The 19852-nt window shown below is 40.0% G+C and overlaps 1 protein-coding gene across 3 annotated transcripts in view; it reads left to right on the forward strand.

Annotated features, from left to right (window-relative positions):
- The window catches only part of LARGE1 (LARGE xylosyl- and glucuronyltransferase 1), a 273247-nt gene that overhangs the window by 33085 nt on the left and 220310 nt on the right, over window positions 1–19852 (forward strand). Inside the window, exon 1 of one of the 3 annotated variants that reach the window (XM_075275350.1) lies at window positions 2144–2366. The exons of the other annotated variants lie outside the window; for them this stretch is intronic. The gene's annotated coding sequence lies outside the window, so the exon portion shown is untranslated. Of the gene's footprint in view, window positions 1–2143; window positions 2367–19852 lie in introns of those variants that run through there. 3 annotated transcript variants of the gene reach the window in all.

The following is a 19852-nucleotide window of genomic DNA, read 5'->3' on the forward strand; positions in this document are numbered from 1 at the left end:
TCAGCTGAAATTTCAATAATTCTTATGCTTCATTTAAAGGCAAAGAATCTAAGCGACACTTCACTTCTCTAATATCACAGTCACAGAATGGCTGACAAAATATATCTCAATGGTTGGCGCCCAAAGAGCCCCAGGAGTAAATAATAACTTGATTAGCATCAATTACATTGAATAGGGGGTATATTCATGGGTGTGGTTCTGTTACTCGTGGGTGGGGTTAGGATTTTCATAGATAGAGCTATGTATATTAAAAGTGTAACTATGAATTGTATGTATATTCAAGAGTGTAGTTCTGTTACTCATGGGTGGGGTTAGGATTTTCATAGATAGAGCTATGTATATTAAAAGGGTAACTATGAATTACATATTTATTCATGGGTGATGTTCTGTTAGTCGTGGGTGGGGTTCGGATTTTTATAGGTAGAACCAAGTAAAATAAAAGTAACTTTAAATTGTTTGTATATTCATGGGTATGACTCTGTTACTTATGGGAGAGGTCATAATATTCATAGGTGGAACCATGTAAATAACACTGGTAACTATGATTTGGCGGCATATTCATGGGTGTGGTTCTGTTATTCAGGGGTGGGGTTAAGATTTTCATAGGTAGAGCTATGTATATTAAAAGTGTAACTATGAATTGTATGTATATTCAAGGGTGTAGTTCTGTTACTCATGGGTGGGGTTAGGATATTCCTAGGTAGAGTTATGTATATTAACAGGGTAACTTTGAATTATATGTATATTCATGGGCGTTGTGTTGTTATTCGTGGGTGGGGTTCGGATTTTTATAGGTAGAACCAAGTAAAATAAAAATAACCTTGAATTGTTTGTATATTCATGGATGCGGCTCTGTTACTTATGGGAGAGGTCATAATATTCATAGGTGGAACCATGTAAATAACACTGGTAACTATGATTGGGGGGCATATTCATGGGCGTGGTTCTGTTATTCATGGGTGGGGTTAGGATATTCATAGGTAGAGCTATGTATATTAAAAGTGTAACTATGAATTACATATTTATTCAAGGGTGATGTTCTGTTATTCGTGGGTGGGGTTCGGATTTTTATGGGTTGAACCAATTAAATAAAAGAGTAACTTTGAATTGTTTGTATATTCATGGGTGTGGCTCTGTTACTTATGGGAGAGGTTATAATATTCATAGATGGAATCATGTAAATAAAGGTAGCTATGATTTGGGGATATATTCATGGGTGTGGCTCTGTTATTCTTGGGTAGGTTTATAATCTCTATAGGTAGAACCATGAATTGGGGTTTATTCATGGATGTGACTCTCTTACTCATGGGTGGCTTTAGAAAATTCATAGGCTTAACCATGTAAATTCAAGGTCTAACTATGAATTGGGGGTATACGCATTGGTATGGCTCTAACTCATGGGTGGGGTTAGAATATTCATCGGTGGAACCCTGTAAATTGAAGGTGTACCTGTGAAATGGGGTTATATTCATGGGTATGGCTCTAACTCATGGGTGTGGTTAGAATATTCATCGGTGGAACCCTGTAAATTAAAGGTGTACCTGTGATATGGGGTTATATTCATGGGTGTGGCTCTTGCTCAGGGGTAGGGTTAGAATAAATGGAACAGTGTAAATTAAAAGTGTAACTATGAATTTGAGATATATCCATGATTGTTGTTCTGTTGCTCATGGGTGGGGCTAGAATATTTATAGGTGGAACCGTGTAGCTTAAAGGTGTAAATATAAATTTGGTGAATATTCGTGAATGTGGTTCTTTTACTCATGGGTAGGGTATAATATTCTTTGGTGGAATCATATAAATTAAAAGTGTAATTGGGGGTATATTCATGGGTGTGGCTCTGTTACTCTTGGTTGGGGTTATAATATTCAGAGGTGGAGCTATGTTAAGTAAAGTTGTGACTATGTTAGTTGTTACATCATTTTCGTTTAGGCGCCTTGTTTGCATGCTTATGGTTAAAATAACCCCTTGCAAGTGATAGGTCTCTGCTGAGAGTACCCAAACACTCTACGCTACTGTGGGGGAGGGGCAGGGTGCCATATTGGAATTGTGGCCTGTTATAAACTTAATAGGACCCCTGTACCTTTATGTATATAATTAGAGTCATTGGTCAGCATCAGATGACTTAGTCTCTGCCATTCCACGCTGAGCTCAAACTCATCTCACAAGTCCGTCCGAAGTCATTGTCACTTAGTCTAACAGGACTCGAGGTAAACATAGCACTCGAAACCAAACTGTCTGTAGATCTATTTCTGTCTGACGTGTTTGGGACATGTTGCGTTTTCAGCCTGGCTGGATTGTCAAGGGAGGAATGAAGCCATCAGTCTGGAACTTATGGTGAACCGGAGAAGGTGGCAGAGGTCTAGGTAAGAGATATGTGCCCATGCTATGCGTTCTTCTTCCGATTAGGATCAATGCATGAAGGGGTTAAAGGTGACCGACTCTGATAGAGTTAGATTGCTTTTAACGGAAAGAAATCTTGCGGAGAAAATGGATTCTGTGGCTACTGCTCACCTCCATATTGTACTTGGGATCATGAGGCAAAAAACCTAGTGGAGATAGAACAAAGGGAGAAGCTCTGCATTGTTTATGGCCGAGCGGCCGAGCCCTGCAGCCGAAACCTTCTCCCTGTCCTTTCCCACTCAAACTTGCTGTTTTGTGTTCTTGTGGTATCTTCTATCTTTTCCGGTTTTCCGAACATTTCAGAAACATAAGTAACTTAGATTGGCTTCCTGGCCGGTTTTTTCACAGAGCAGCAGTTTGTGCTTCAGAGCTGTACTTCTTCCGACATGAAGCTGCAGCAATTAGTCTATTAAATTCCTGATTGGACATGAAAGTTGTCCTTAAGGTATGACTGGCCCTAATATGGCCTTAAAATAGGCAAGTACAATATTTAAAGAGGAGAATAAAATACTCATTGACATACATCATCGGATCGGGGCTGTCAACCTGAACGTTTTGGTGTTTAGTTCATCCAAATCCGTTCAGCCATTCCAAAGATACAAGCCTTGTTAGTGTTGATACAGATTAGGGTCTACTAGCTAAGTGGGTGGTAACTTGTGGTTTCTCTGGGGGCGGGGTCTCTGTGTGCTGTAGTCATGTTACCACCCACACGGTTAGTGGGCTCTATTTAGTGTCAACAGTATAAGGGCTTGTATCTTTGGAATGGCTGAGAGGATTTGGATAAACAAAACACCAAAACGCTCAGGGTGACAGCGCCGATTAGAGTATGTATGTCATTGGGCTTTCCACGTATGGTCACAGTGACCCTTTAAGTTGGTCATGTTATGCAGATGCAGTGACGTATTGTGCATTTTCTTATAATTTCCAGCTCCCTCACACATGAGATTTATTCTTGCTCTTTTTGCCTCATTACAAGGGGTACAAACATCTAAAAGCGACTCTCTCATAATGGAAGAATCCCACAAGGGAGACATGATGTTAATATAATTACTTTAAGGTGTCGTATTACATTGAACCTTCCTAAATAAATTGAAATCCCATTTTCCTAGTAATGGCCCTTGATGTGTAAATGCAGATTAAATGTAAAATATCGCGTTCATTAGATCTGTAATTTTAATAAGCCGCCGATTGTGTATGTAAAACCCGCCGCTAATTGGGTGTTTAATTTTAGAATGTAGCCACATACACAGAGATGGAGGAGAGGCAGATGCCGGGTCTTGTAAGTCGTTGGTTGTTCAGGCAGCGGACTGTGACGGAGCCAACTTATAATTGGTGCAATCATATGGCCGAGACCCTGTCCTCGTCTGCTAGAGGAGCATTGTAAAAGAGGGTGACGTGGAAAAGTTTTTATATTATTATTATTATTATTTTTTAGATTTTTTTAAATTTTTTATTCATATTTTTATATCTTTATATCTATATTTTATTTATCTTTACATCTTTGATTATTATTTTTTATTGTCATTACTGTTAATATTTTTATTTTATTTTTTATAATTTTTATTAATGTTTCAAATATTTTTTTACTAGCTGTTACCCGCGACTTCGTCTGCGGTGATTGTAGCAGTGGGTATATACAGGCGCGGGTAAGGTTTTCGTACTGTGTATAAGGTATGGGATATGAAATGTAACTTTGTATCTTGTTTTTTCTGTAATTCAGAGAATACGTGAGACTTTTGTGTTGCAGTTACTTTGTATTTGAGCTGCTATATATACGGTGTTGTGAGAAACTTTACATAGTGACTTTGGGACAGAAGTATTTGAAGTTAACCCTTTCCCGCCGATGGCATTTTTTAATTTTCGTTTTTGACTCCCCTCCTTCTAAACCCCATAACTTTTTTATTTCTCCGCTCCCAGAGCCATATGAGGTCTTAATTTTTGCGGGACAAATTTTTCTTCATGATGCCGCCATTAATTATTCTATATAATGTACTGGGAAGCAGGGAAAAAATTCAAAATGGGGTGGATTTCAAGAAAAAATGCATTTCTGCGACTTTCTTACGGGCTTTGGTTTTACGGCGTTCACTGTGCAACCAAAATGACATGTCCCCTGTATTCTGTGTTTCGTTACGATTCCGGGGATACCAAATTTATATGGTTTTATTTACATTTTGACCCCTTAAAAACAAATCCAAAACTGTTAAAAAATTTTTTTTTGAAAAGTCGCCATATTCCGAAAGCCGTAACTTTTTTATACGTGCGTGTACGGGGATGTATAGGGCGTCTTTTTTTGCGGGACTGGGTGTACTTTGTAGTTCTACCATTTTCAGGAAATGTTATTGCTTTGATCACTTTTTATTCAAATTTTTATCAGAATCAAAACAGTGAAAAAACGGCAGTTTGGCACTTTTGACCAATTTTCCCGCTACGGCGTTTACCGAACAGGAAAAATATTTGTATAGCTTTGTAGAGCGGGCGATTTTGGACGCGGGGATACCTAACATGTATGGATATCAGATATATGGATTGTCAGAGCGGTGGGGGTTGGCAAACATGGCTGCTCCGGAGCGTTAAAGAGAGCCTCCTGGAGTATCGTTAAGGTGAGGGGCAAAGTGGTAAAGTATGTGTATATGTGATTGTGTGGGGTGAGGGGCGAGGCTGTAGAGGGTAATATGAATTTTGTGGCTTGCTATGGTCCAAAGTGTGTGAGATTGCAGAGATGGTGATGTGAGTTTGGGGTTTGTGGGGGTCCTGGGAAAAACGTATGTGCGCTATTGTGACGAAAAGTAGCCTATTGCGTAATGGGGTGTATTAACTATGTTTGTGGAAAATTTCAGCCAAATCGGTCGAGCGGGTTTTGCGTGATTGACTAACAAACATCCGAACACACAAACCCACAAACATCCAAACTCACAAACTTTCACATTTATAATATTAATAGGATTATTATTTCGTTCATTTTTGTTTATTATTTCCAATCTCATTTTTATTGTATTTTTTCAATGTATTGTGTATAGATTATTATTGGTATGAGTTTCGTCCATAGTTATAGGTTTACTGTATTTTAGTTATATATTTTGGGCCCTTGTATATTTTTTTAAATTTTTTTTTGAGGTTTGTTATAATTATTTTTTATTTTTGTGATTTTCTTTTTATTGACACAATTTTTAAAAAAATTTAGTTATTGGTAATTTTTTGTAAGTTCAAGTAGTATACTTTAAAGGACCTCTGTTGTCGGGAGTGGCCATTCCAGACTTCTCTATACAGGCCCCCTCCCCTCCCCTCCCGATGTGAAAACAGTGATGTTCCGTTTTTGCTATGTGAACACTGCAGCCAATCAGAGGCCTAACCTGTAAATCGAATACCGGACCTGTCACCACGAGAAACGGAGGCCTTAGAGAACAAGCAAAAACCGATCAGTGATCACTAGGCTTGAGCGATCAGGATCGGAAAAGATCGGATTCCGATCGGCGATCGAGCAAATTTCACGATCGCGATCGGAATTCCAATCCCGATCTTTTTAGGCAGGATCGAGTTCTCACGTTACTTCCCACAATGCTTGGCTACTGGCCAATCATTGTGGGAAAAGCTAACATTAGGGTTGAGCGATCGTAATCGGGAAAGATCGGATCCCGATCGGTGATCGAGCAAAATTCACGATAGCGATCGGAATTCCAATCCTGATCTTTTTAGGCGGGATCAAGTTCTCGCGTTAGTTCCCACAATGCTTGGCTACTGGCCAATCATTGTGGGAAAAGCTAACATTAGGGTTGAGCGATCGTGATCGGGAAAGATCGGATGTCGATCAGCGATCGAGCAAATTTCATGATCGGGATAGGCTGGGAAATGATCGAAAATCAGATTTTAAAAACGACCCTGAAATCTCAAGATCGGCTCAACCCCAAGTAGTCATCGGACATGATCGGCCGTATTAGAGTAAAAGGACCAACCTCAATCATTTTAGGTAGTTTTTGTTACTTTTTTATGCCATTTATACTTATCTTATAATATAAGTGATAGTCTACGCCATCCCGCCCGGGTTACGGAGCGACACCCTCCTTCCAGCCCCCTCTTTACTGTCTATCTACCCCCGGCATCATACACTAGAAGTCTCCGCTGATTCCGCTCCGCGTTTCTTCTGACTTCTAAAAATCACAAAAGTCAAACAAGATTTTAAGACTAATGTGACATCGGCAGAAAGGCGAAGTGAACAAAAGGACTTTGATTGTCGCAGAAAGAGATTTTTTTTTTTGTTAGATTTCCTTTATTTTTCCCTTCGATGAAGCTCACATAATTGGATGGAGGAAACTAAAGGACCCTCCGGGGCATGGGCTGAACGTAAAACTTTACGGAACTTCTCAGAAGAAGAAAAAGTAAACTTTTAGATTGTAGTTTTTCCTTAAAGGGGTTGGCCAGGATCCTTAGGATAGGTCATAAAGATCTGGTGACGGGCGAGGCCCACTAGAGTCATCTGTATGGGGTCTCGTCCAACTATGGTGCTATACCCAACACGGCCCCAGAAGAATTTGGCTCCATGTCCTATATACTGTCTGGAAACCGTCCAACTTGTCCAGTAAGAGATGTGGACCTACGGACCTAATGGATTTGGCCTTAGGGTAAGGTAGAAAGTAGCGTTCAAGAGATTGTGTGCTCTTCACCTTCAAAGGCTGTTCTTCTCCTACCTTTAGATGTTCTTCCCCGCGCCGCCGTTCGGTAGAAATCCCGATTTTCTTCAGTGTGCATATGAGTTCTCTCGCAGCACTGGGGGCAGTCCTCAGTGCTCAAACAGCACTGGGGGCGTACCCAATGCTGCGAGAGAAATCTCCAGCGCCAACTCCACCTTTGTATGGAACGGTCTCTCTCCGCGTCTTCTTCCGGCATTGGGTTCCAACTTCTACGCATGCGCAGTCGGGCCTCAGGCAGAGCCGACTGCACATGCCCACGGCCATTTTTTGTTGCCGGGGTAAAATTAAAAAGTAGAAAGCAGATGGTGTAAGGGTCAAGACAGTCAAAGTTTGAGGTGAGCGGTCAGGCAGAATGGGCAGCAGACAAGGGGGTAAGGCAAAGAATTCTAGCCAGGAAGTGGTACAAATATGTCTTTGTAGACACAGTATCCAAAGAAACCTTATTGCTTAGACAAGAACTGATGGGGGAGGGTCCTTAAAAACCTTGCAGCACTAGAGCATCGACTGAAGTAAGGTCCAAGACAGAGCTGGTTCGAGAGTGCAACTTATGGCCAAGACGGTACAATATGGAAGCCTCGAGGTGGTAGGGAAGGTAGTCCAGACACGTGGAGATGTTAGCGTAAGTTCCTGGTAGTCTAAGACACTTATAGGTGCCGTAGTAAGGTCTTGATTGTTTATCAAAAAAGGATACACTTAAGTAGAGTTTTAATGAATGTAACGTCGGTTCCGCATCGCCGTGCCGTCGCCATACTTATCATGCTATATAGGATTGACTTTCAGCCATGTTTTTGTACACAAACTCCATATCTGCCCCTCAGGCTGCCTTTAATTGGAAAGGTATGTTTACAAATGCGCAGAGACAGCCGCCCGGAGGTCCGCGCTCAGATGAAGAAACGAGCCGACGTGGCTTGTCCCGGGGATAACAATATATTCAATAAAATAATTACTTCCAAATATGACATCAGTGGAAGGAGCCTTGGAATATGGTGACGATCGCTGTAGGGTGATGCATTATTAGGAGTATTAGAAAGAGTGATTTATGTAACTAATAGAGGAGACGGCGGCGAGAAACCGGCGATACTCTGTAAATAAAGTCACTTCATTACCACAAGTTCACTCCTGGTTCATCTGCCGCATGTTAACGACACACGGTGTATTAAACTGGCTGCTTTCTTCTGGAAACAGCGCCACTCCTGTCTATGGGTGGGATTGGGTACTGCAACTTACATTATTACCGTAATTCCAGTGGGTGGTCCGACAGAATAAGTCACAGCTATCTCCATACTCACACTATAAGTGATTGGCAATGAATCAAATCCATTATAAATTTACCAAAATTTTCAAATTCTAATGAATCCAAAATTTTTGGAATTTGATGTCAAGTCCTCGCGTCTCGTAAGTCCTGTCCTCTTCTTCAGTGCTCTCCGTCATCTTCAATGTCTTCAGACTCCATTGCTCCAATGCCGTCACGTTGTGTCACCCTCCATGACATGTCTGTGACCAATCACAGGCCTCAATAGTAACACGGGGCCCGAATGATATGATAAAGTTGGTGGACGACGACGAAAAAGAGAACAGGATGATCAATGGCTACTGAAGCAGGACCTATGGCAGGGGGGTATTGTTTTTTTTTTTGTTTTAAGCCCCTTTGCGGTATCCAGCGTGGTTGGACCTCAAAAACCTCCCGGAGAGTTTCAGTTTGGTCCAAATGAATTGCACCCATATCATCTATCATGTCAGCCCATAAATTTGCTCGAATTTGTAATGACTACAATACAGAAAAATCCTGGACAGGATGTAATTCTCAACACCACCACCGGTTGGCGACATTTGGCAAAATAGATATATCGCAAAATCATGTTGCTTTGGAAAGCTGCTCATCTCAGAACTCATATCTGGGCAGGTACAAGAAGAGTAACGGTGAGCAAGGAATCATCTGGACTATACGGCTGTCAAGAACTTGGTTAACATGGGTTTTTGATAAGGCGTCTACATTAGATAACCTCACATAATCCTTAAAAACTCCATATCCCATGCATAGATGCAGGTAAATGATAAAGTTTTGTCTAACTCAATCCACCACTAGGGGGAGCATTAGAAGTTCACTTTATACCATAGTAACTAGTAATAGTAGCAGTAATCTCCTTAGCTCCCCCTAGAGGTGGCTGCAGTCAGGCAGATTTTATGATTTAACTCGATGTTTTTGCAGAGGGAAAAAAATGGAGCTCCTACTGCCGAAAAAATGGGTAATTCCGATTAAATAAGGGATGGACGGTAAGGTTTCGGATTGTTCATTACCTCATTATCGCCCCTCGGTTACGGTACTTCTTGGCAGGGAATACTGAAGCGATAGCATCAACATTTCGCGCCTGTAATCTACAGTGTGACACCCAATAACGACGTGTAATAACTTTTTTTTTTTATCGACGCTCTACACCAATCCCCGCAGAGGTGAACCCGAGTTATCTCCCCTCAGCTGTCATTCCCCGCCGCTGGACTCAGAATACCAAACACCTTCCTCCGCGCACAGGATGACCCAGGTCACCCCAATCTGAGCCCTGATAGCAGGAAATGAAAGTCGGTCATAAAAACCCTTCCAAGCCCAGAACAAAGCGATAAAGCGGCGCAACAAGAAGACGAGAGCCATCACCAAAGGAGGCGCGAAAATATCAAATTCTATAGTTCTAAGAGCTTATTTGTATCATCAGAATTTTTAACTTTTTTTTATTGTATTTAGTTGTGTTTTATCTTTTTACTTCATTCAATGTTTTTTTTTTTACTTTATTTTATATTTACAATTTTGGCTTTTTTTGAACTTGACTCAATTAGGAATTTTTTGGATTACTTTAAATCTAAATTTGAATTTTTGATTTTGGCCTTCCGTTAATTTTTATTTGATATTTTTAACTTTATTTTATTTTACTTACTTTTATTTTTTCTTATTTTATTTTATATGATTTTATTATTTCTAGTTTTAAAATTTTTTTTTTTTGTTAACTTTTTGATTTTGTTCTTACATTTTTGTTTTTTCATCTTAAAATTTTTTTCTTTATCATTAAAAACTTTTTATTTGTCGTTGACATGTCGGAATAGCCTTATAGACAGGCTATTCTTCTCCTATCTTTAGATGTCTTCTTCACTCCGCCATTCAGTTAAAATTCCGTTTTACGTCGGTATGCAAATGAGTTCTCTTGCAGCACTGAGGGCGGACCCCAGTGCTCAAACAGCACTGGAGGCGTCCCCAATGCTGCGAGAGAACTCTCCAGCACCGCCTCCATCTTCTTCTGGAACGTCGTCTTCATGCATCTTCTTCCGGTGCAGGCAGTGAAACTTGTAGGCCTTGGGCAAAGCCGACTGCGCATGCCCACAGGTCACAAGAAAGTGGCCACTTACTTACTGTGTAAGCGGATGTTTTTCTTGTGGCCGTGGGCATACGCAGTCAGCTCTGCGCGAGGCCTGAGGCCTAGAAGTTTGATTGCCTGCTCCAGAAGAAGACGCATGAAGACGACATTCCAGAAGAAGATGGAGGTGGCACTGGAGAGTTATCTCGTAGTATTGGGGTTGCCCCCAGTGCTGTTTGAGCACTAGGGTCCGCCCCCAGTGCTGCGAGAGAACTCATTTGCATACTGATGGAAAACGGAATTTTAACTGAACGGCGGAGTGAAGAAGACTTCTAAAGGTAGGAGAAGAATAGCCTTTCTTAAGGCTATTCCGACGTGTCAACAACAACAAAAAAAAAGTTTTTAATGGTAGAATCCCTTTAATTTTATTTTGCATTTTTGTTGTTTATTTATTATTTGTTTTTGTTTTTTATTCACTTTCTTGTCTTGTTCTGTATACAGTGCAGAAGAATAAAATATCAGAGAATTGGTTGTCATCCAACTTTCCAAGGGATAGATCTCAGAAATAACCAGCACTGTTTTTCTTTAATTTTTGACTTTTAAAAATGGAGCGAGACGGAACAATAGAAGGAGGATTACAAGAAGCATCATAAAGCCATTTTATACTTTTTCTAAATTCTGACCTTCCCCGGGAGACTGCCAGCTTTACCTGCATGACAAATATAGCCCCGAGCTGCCTCCAGGCTGTATGAGTTACTAGGAGGGATTACTCAGTAAAATCCAGGGCATGATGTCAGGAATATTTAGGCAGCCCCCATTGTCGAGACTCAAGTTCTTTTCTTTAGCCTTCTACTAAACTTACTACAAACATAACTTTTAGGAGTTGTACAAGATCAGATAAACATGGCTGATCCCCTCCAAATACAGAGCCATGAGATTTCCCTTATATTACAGCTCGGTAACATATACCGAGCGCGGCTCTGGAGTATAATACAGGATAAGTAATGTAATGTAGGTACACAGTGACTGTACCAGCAGAATAGTGAGCGCAGCTCTGGGGTATAATACAGGATAAGTAATGTAATGTATGTACACAGTGACTGTACCAGCAGAATAGTGAGCGCAGCTCTAGAGTATAATACAGGATAAGTAATGTAATGTATGTACACAGTGACTGTACCAGCAGAATAGTGAGTGCAGCTCTGGAGTATAATACAGGATCAGTAATATAATGTATGTACACAGTGACTGTACCAGCAGAATAGTGAGCGCAGCTCTGGAGTATAATACAGGATAAGTAATGTAATGTATGTACACAGTGACTGTACCAGCAGAATAGTGAGCGCAGCTCTGGAGTATAATACAGGATAAGTAATGTATGTACACAGTGACTGTACCAGCAGAATAGTGAGCGCAGCTCTGGAGTATAATACAGGATAAGTAATGAAATGTATGTACACAGTGACTGCACCAGCAGAATAGTGAGCGCAGCTCTGGAGTATAATACAGGATAAGTAATGTAATGTATGTACACAGTGACTGTACCAGCAGAATAGTGAGCGCAGCTCTGGAGTATAATACAGGATAAGTAATGTATGTACACAGTGACTGCACCAGCAGAATAGTGAGCGCAGCTCTGGAGTATAATACAGGATAAGTAATGAAATGTATGTACACAGTGACTGCACCAGCAGAATAGTGAGCGCAGCTCTGGAGTATAATACAGGATAAGTAATGTAATGTATGTACACAGTGACTGCACCAGCATTATAGTGAGTGCAGCTCTGGAGTATAATACAGGATAAGTAATGTAATGTATGTACACAGTGACTGTACCAGCAGAATAGTGAGCGCAGCTCTGGAGTATAATACAGGATAAGTAATGTAATGTATGTACACAGTGACTGCACCAGCAGAATAGTGAGCGCAGCTCTGGACTATAATACAGGATAAGTAATGTAATGTATGTACACAGTGACTGTACCAGCAGAATAGTGAGCGCAGCTCTGGAGTATAATACAGGATAAGTAATGTAATGTATGTACACAGTGACTGTACCAGCAGAATAGTGAGTGCAGCTCTGGAGTATAATACAGGATCAGTAATATAATGTATGTACACAGTGACTGTACCAGCAGAATAGTGAGCGCAGCTCTGGAGTATAATACAGGATAAGTAATGTAATGTATGTACACAGTGACTGTACCAGCAGAATAGTGAGCGCAGCTCTGGAGTATAATACAGGATAAGTAATGTATGTACACAGTGACTGTACCAGCAGAATAGTGAGCGCAGCTCTGGAGTATAATACAGGATAAGTAATGAAATGTATGTACACAGTGACTGCACCAGCAGAATAGTGAGCGCAGCTCTGGAGTATAATACAGGATAAGTAATGTAATGTATGTACACAGTGACTGTACCAGCAGAATAGTGAGCGCAGCTCTGGAGTATAATACAGGATAAGTAATGTATGTACACAGTGACTGCACCAGCAGAATAGTGAGCGCAGCTCTGGAGTATAATACAGGATAAGTAATGTAATGTATGTACACAGTGACTGCACCAGCAGAATAGTGAGCGCAGCTCTGGACTATAATACAGGATAAGTAATGTAATGTATGTACACAGTGACTGCACCAGCATTATAGTGAGTGCAGCTCTGGAGTATAATACAGGATAAGTAATGTAATGTATGTACACAGTGACTGTACCAGCAGAATAGTGAGCGCAGCTCTGGAGTATAATACAGGATAAGTAATGTAATGTATGTACACAGTGACTGCACCAGCAGAATAGTGAGCGCAGCTCTGGACTATAATACAGGATAAGTAATGTAATGTATGTACACAGTGACTGTACCAGCAGAATAGTGAGCGCAGCTCTGGAGTATAATACAGGATAAGTAATGTAATGTATGTACACAGTGACTGTACCAGCAGAATAGTGAGCGCAGCTCTGGAGTATAATACAGGATAAGTAATGTAATGTATGTACACAGTGACTGTACCAGCAGAATAGTGAGCACAGCTCTGGAGTATAATACAGGATAAGTAATGTAATGTATGTACACAGTGACTGTACCAGCAGAATAGTGAGCGCAGCTCTGGAATATAATACAGGATAAGTAATGTAATGTATGTACACAGTGACTGTACCAGCAGAATAGTGAGTGCAGCTCTGGAGTATAATACAGGATAAGTAATGTAATGTACGTACACAGTGACTGTACCAGCAGAATAGTGAGCGCAGCTCTGGAGTATAATACAGGATAAGTAATGTAATGTACGTACACAGTGACTGTACCAGCAGAATAGTGAGCGCAGCTCTGGAATATAATACAGGATAAGTAATGTAATGTACGTACACAGTGACTGTACCAGCAGAATAGTGAGCACAGCTCTGGAGTATAATACAGGATAAGTAATGTAATGTATGTACACAGTGACTACACCAGCAGAATAGTGAGCACAGCTCTGGAGTATAATACAGGATAAGTAATGTAATGTATGTACACAGTGACTGTACCAGCAGAATAGTGAGCGCAGCTCTGGAGTATAATACAGGATAAGTAATGTAATGTATGTACACAGTGACTGCACCAGCAGAATAGTGAGCGCAGCTCTGGAGTATAATACAGGATAAGTAATGTAATGTATGTACACAGTGACTACACCAGCAGAATAGTGAGCACAGCTCTGGAGTATAATACAGGATAAGTAATGTAATGTATGTACACAGTGACTGTACCAGCAGAATAGTGAGCGCAGCTCTGGAGTATAATACAGGATAAGTAATGTAATGTATGTACACAGTGACTGCACCAGCAGAATAGTGAGCGCAGCTCTGGAGTATAATACAGGATAAGTAATGTAATGTATGTACACAGTGACTGCACCAGCAGAATAGTGAGCGCAGCTCTGGAGTATAATACAGGATAAGTAATGTATGTACACAGTGACTGTACCAGCAGAATAGTGAGCGCAGCTCTATTACACAAGGTCTAGAAGAAGATATTGACTCTGAACAATACATTTTTGCTAGAAGGTTCTCCCCAAAATGAGCAGAAACTTCCAAGAATCTATGGGCTGTTGGCGACAATAAATGTTCAGTTCAGGCCTATGAAGTATTACATTGTGTTTATTACATTCAGTGGCTTTTCCATAGCCATTAGCTTCTGTACATATGACCTATCTATCTGTCAGCCAGGCCGTCCTGTTATCACAATAGGAGGGGTCTCTATGGCAGGACCCCCAGAGATTAGTGTATTAATATTTGTCAAGCTTTTATAGACCCTGCTCAATATTTCATGATGTTTCCTGCTGGATTTAGTGTAATAATCAGGAGAGTTCAGCTAAATGTTTCCTAATGTCACTTCTTTGGATTTATCGGCTATTTTGGCTTTTAGAAATTCAAGCCGCGGATTTATAAATAATACCCCCGCTTCTAGTCACTATGACAACCGGCAGTCCTGAACCCGGGGTCAATGCTGGTCACTATGAATTTCTGCCGTTGTCTCTCAGAGATCCAAATGGGCAACTCCCTGTCTGGCAGACAGACAAGGCAGAAGGACGGGAGTCATGGCCAACAAATAGGAGCATCGGGGGTTAAATGATGTCTTATACAATATATCCGAAATAAAAATAGTACTGCTATGTCATTTATTGTATAATACCGCTCCAATAATAGCATTGAAAAGTGATTATAGTCTAATATTAATTTACAGCAGCAGAAGGCAGTATTATAGTGGTTATATTTCTGTATATAGGAGTAGTATTATAGTAGTTATATTCTTGTACATAGGAGGTAGTATTATAGTAGTTATATTCTTGTACATAGGAGTAGTATTATAGTAGTTATATTCTTGTACATAGGAGTAGTATTATAGTAGTTATATTCTTGTACATAGGAGGTAGTATTATAGTAGTTATATTCTTGTACATAGGAGCAGTATATAGTAGTTATATTCTTGTACATAGGAGGTAGTATTATAGTAGTTATATTCTTGTACATAGGAGTAGTATTATAGTAGTTATATTCTTGTACATAGCAGTAGTATTATAGTAGTTATATTCTTGTACATAGGAGTAGTATTATAGTAGTTATATTCTTGTACATAGCAGTAGTATTATAGTAGTTATATTCTTGTACATAGGAGCAGTATTATAGTAGTTATATTCTTGTACATAGGAGTAGTATTATAGTAGTTATATTCTTGTACATAGGAGGTAGTATTATAGTAGTTATATTCTTGTACATAGGAGTAGTATTATAGTAGTTATATTCTTGTACATAGGAGTAGTATTATAGTAGTTATATTCTTGTACATAGGAGGTAGTATTATAGTAGTTATATTCTTGTACATAGGAGGTAGTATTATAGTAGTTATATTCTTGTACATAGGAGTAGTATTATAGTAGTTATATTCTTGTACATAGGAGCAGTATTATAGTAGTTATATTCTTGTACATAGGAGTAGTATTATAGTAGTTATATTCTTGTACATAGGAGGTAGTATTATAGTAGTTATATTCTTGTACATAGGAGTAGTATTATAGTAGTTATATTCTTGTACATAGGAGGTAATATTATAGTAGTTATATTCTTGTACATAGGAGTAGTATTATGGTAGTTATATTCTTGTACATAGGAGCAGTATATAGTAGTTATATTCTTGTACATAGGAGCAGTATTATAGTAGTTATATTCTTGTACATAGGAGCAGTATTATAGTAGTTATATTCTTGTACATAGGAGTAGTATTATAGTAGTTATATTCTTGTACATAGGAGCAGTATTATAGTAGTTATATTCTTGTACATAGGAGCAGTATTATAGTAGTTATATTCTTGTACATAGGGGTAGTATTATAGTAGTTATATTCTTGTACATAGGAGCAGTATATAGTAGTTATATTCTTGTACATAGGAGGTAGTATTATAGTAGTTATATTCTTGTACATAGGAGCAGTATTATAGTAGTTATATTCTTGTACATAGGAGTAGTATTATAGTAGTTATATTCTTGTACATAGGAGGTAGTATTATAGTAGTTATATTCTTGTACATAGGAGCAGTATTGTAGTAGTTATATTCTTGTACATAGGAGTAGTATTTTAGTAGTTATTTTATTGTAAATAAGAGCAGTATTATAGTAGTTATATTCTTGTACATAGGGGGCAGTATTATAGTTGTTATATTCTTATACTTAGGGAGCAGTATTATATTATATATTAATTATACTATTATACAGTGGGCTGTATTATATTCATTATATTACTGTACATTGCTATTTCTCAGCTGCTTTATACGTAGCCAGTAATATCACCAACTTGTGGTCAAGACAATTGAAACCATTAGGCGGCATATTTATGACAATGCCTAAATTTGTAGCTTTCTCCTTGTTCCCATAGTAATAAATTACCATTTGCATTTTATTTTATACCCTATTGTTTCCAATATTTTGTGCTGTAAGTACATACATGTCCACAAATCATATGTTATTTCTCTGTCTATTGTCTTCCTTGAGAGTTGTAATAGCGCCATCGCTCACCATACAATGCGATTGCGACTCATCTGTGTTAATATTATTAGTGAGCGTTAAATGGCGGCCTCCCAGCGCTCTGCCTTTGATGAACGCTCGGTGTACAGTGTGACGTGTTTAATTACCAGGAAATGTGCACAGCGGTGACCTATATAAATACATATAATACAGATAAGTATACTTCAGCCAGCATTAAAGAAAGCTCAAGTGTCACAATTGGAGTGTGGGAGCTAAATTTGAGCGCTGTGAAGAGTGTCTATACATATCAGGACGTGGGAGTTTTCTATAGGAAGAAAATGGATTTAATCATCCTTCCTGAATCGCTCTCCCCTCTCTAGGAATTTTACATCTATCATCTCTGCCACGTTCACGTGGCCTTCATTCTTCCCGAAAGCCAAAAATACAGATTTGTAATATAATCTAATTGACTTTAGAGAATATATTACTAGTCTGTAATCTCTGGGAAACTTTGCAGTAAAGTGTTCAATTTCCCTACAGCGCCACCGCAGAAAAAGTTAGGTATTACATGGTAACTATTCAAATCGATGGGGGGTCTTGGTGATGTAGGACAGGACAAGTCCTCCAGAGAGAGAGACACTCTTTATAACTACTCTACCCTCTTGGAAGAGGTGAGGACAACCAGAGGACTCCTAATTTTCCTAATACAATGTTTTCTAATCTGGACAACCCCTTTAATGTTATTAATGTTATTAAAGGGGTTGTCCAGGATTTAGGGAAAACTTTTGAATGTAAAACAAAGAAAAGATATACTGTCCTGTCCCTGGTTCTCTGTTGTCCAGTCCATGCCCCTTTTTCCATGCTGTTCCAGAATCGGAGAGACCGATCAGTCGTCCCTCACCAGGAACCGATGAGGTCAATGTTCCTGGTACCCTTCAAGTTACAGTGTGGCAAGTCTGGGATGGATGGGTAAGTTGCCCAGGACCAAACAGTTGAGTGTTATAGGATAGTATGCCTTTTCTTTTTTAATCTACACCCAACCTGGCCACCCATGGGTATGCCCTAAATCTTGGACAACCCCATTAAACTTTAGAAGCTATCCTCTATCGATTGGTAGAGGATAACTACATGATCGGTGTGGTCCTTCCATTCAGACCCCATCAATCCCAAGAACTGGGGTCTGGTTCCTTTAACCTGTTGGAGTGGCGGGTCGAGAGTGTGCTACTTTTTCCGCGGATAGAGCTGAATACAATACTCCGATAGAGAATGAATGGAGCAGAGAAGAACCAGACACCCTTTCTCAGGATCGGTGAGGGTCCCAGTGGTCAGACCTCCACCGTTCACAGTTATCCCTCACTGTATTGATAGTGGATAACTTCTAGAGTTGATACAACCTCTCTCAGGTTCTGTGACCACCATCAATACGTGAAGATCTCGGTCCATTCATTGGTAGGGGTTGAGCCGATCTTAAGATTTCAGGATCGTTTTTAAAATCAGATTTTATGGTTGATCATGAAATTTGCTCAATCGCCAATCAGGATCCGATCTTTCCCGATCCTGATCACTCAACCCTATTTATTGGTCTTCAAGGTGAAGGGAAGCCACCAACCAATTCACCTACTCCTCTTGAGCACTTTCTACAGTTAAGGGTTAAATGCTACGGGGTTAAGCTTCGAACCTAGCCAGAAGCTAGTCAAGATTTCTGGTATGACTTTAATAAAGAGAAAAATTGATTTTTACACTCCCGGTGGCGAGAACGCGGCTCCGTTTAATCTGTGATAAGATCTGTTTTTAGAGAAGGTCTCCCTATTTAGCAATCTGAACATTCATACGAGTCGCTCTGCCCTCGGACAACTTGTATTAACATGCACAGTAGCAACGGCCCATATTGCTGGTTATGGGCAACCCTATCGAGATTGTGAGGCCCCCTGGGGTAAGACTGATGGGACCACCTGTGATGAGCTGCTATTGTCAGGGGAACTGCAGTATAAATGTTCATTTTCCCCCGCAGTGCCTCTGTCGGGAATCCTCGATGATCAGTCGGTGATTTCTAGAATTTTGCTTGATGCAGAACTTGCCATTAGCTTATGGATCAGAGTCCCAGTTTGACCCTTTCCTTCCAACATATCGATATAATTCGATTTTTCATATGGGTTTGCCAACACAGAATACAGTTGTGAGGTTACAAAGATTAGGGTAGGCCGCCAAACTGTGATCTATGGGGTCAACCTCCAACACAGTGAAGGGGTCACCGCCCAAACGCCTATAAATCCCTGAAAATCCCTTTAAATGGGACATTTCACCATCTCCACCAACTCGAGTTCTTTGCATCTTTCAATAGCCACCGCTTCCCTAATTCCGGCGCAGTTGGATATTTCTCTCTAGACCCCACCATTCCTGAGTAATAATTTCTATTAGTTTGAACACAGTTATTCTCTCTAATGTGAGGTGGGCGGTGCTAGTCTATGTGTTTGAGTCAAGGCCCGCCCACCTGATAATAGAGAGGATGATTATCATCTTAGGCTTGGAACTAACAGCACCAATCGCTTAGGAACGGTAGGGGCTACAGAAAAAATTCCAACTGTGCTGGAATCAGTGGAGTGATATCTATTGATGGATATAAAGAGGTGGAATTAACAGAGGTGGTCAAAGGATCCCTTTAATTGTATAAGAGATATTTTGACAAGATTGGAGGCACCACCCACTGTCAATGAAAACTGCAACTTCGCACATGTTTACTTATGTCCACTATGAAGATGGTTGGGTGGATCAGATCCAGCTATGGATTGATGGATGAGATCATGCTGGGAGTTCCCGCTGGGAGAGGGGGAGTGAGAGCCATTTCATTCATAATCTGTAATTCTGTGGATTTTTTCCACAAAGGGACCATTTTAAAAGCTTTTAATGCTTTTCTATCACAAG

Source organism: Leptodactylus fuscus, chromosome 5, assembly GCF_031893055.1.
Source record: "Leptodactylus fuscus isolate aLepFus1 chromosome 5, aLepFus1.hap2, whole genome shotgun sequence".
In the NCBI taxonomy this organism is placed as follows: domain Eukaryota; kingdom Metazoa; phylum Chordata; class Amphibia; order Anura; family Leptodactylidae; genus Leptodactylus; species Leptodactylus fuscus.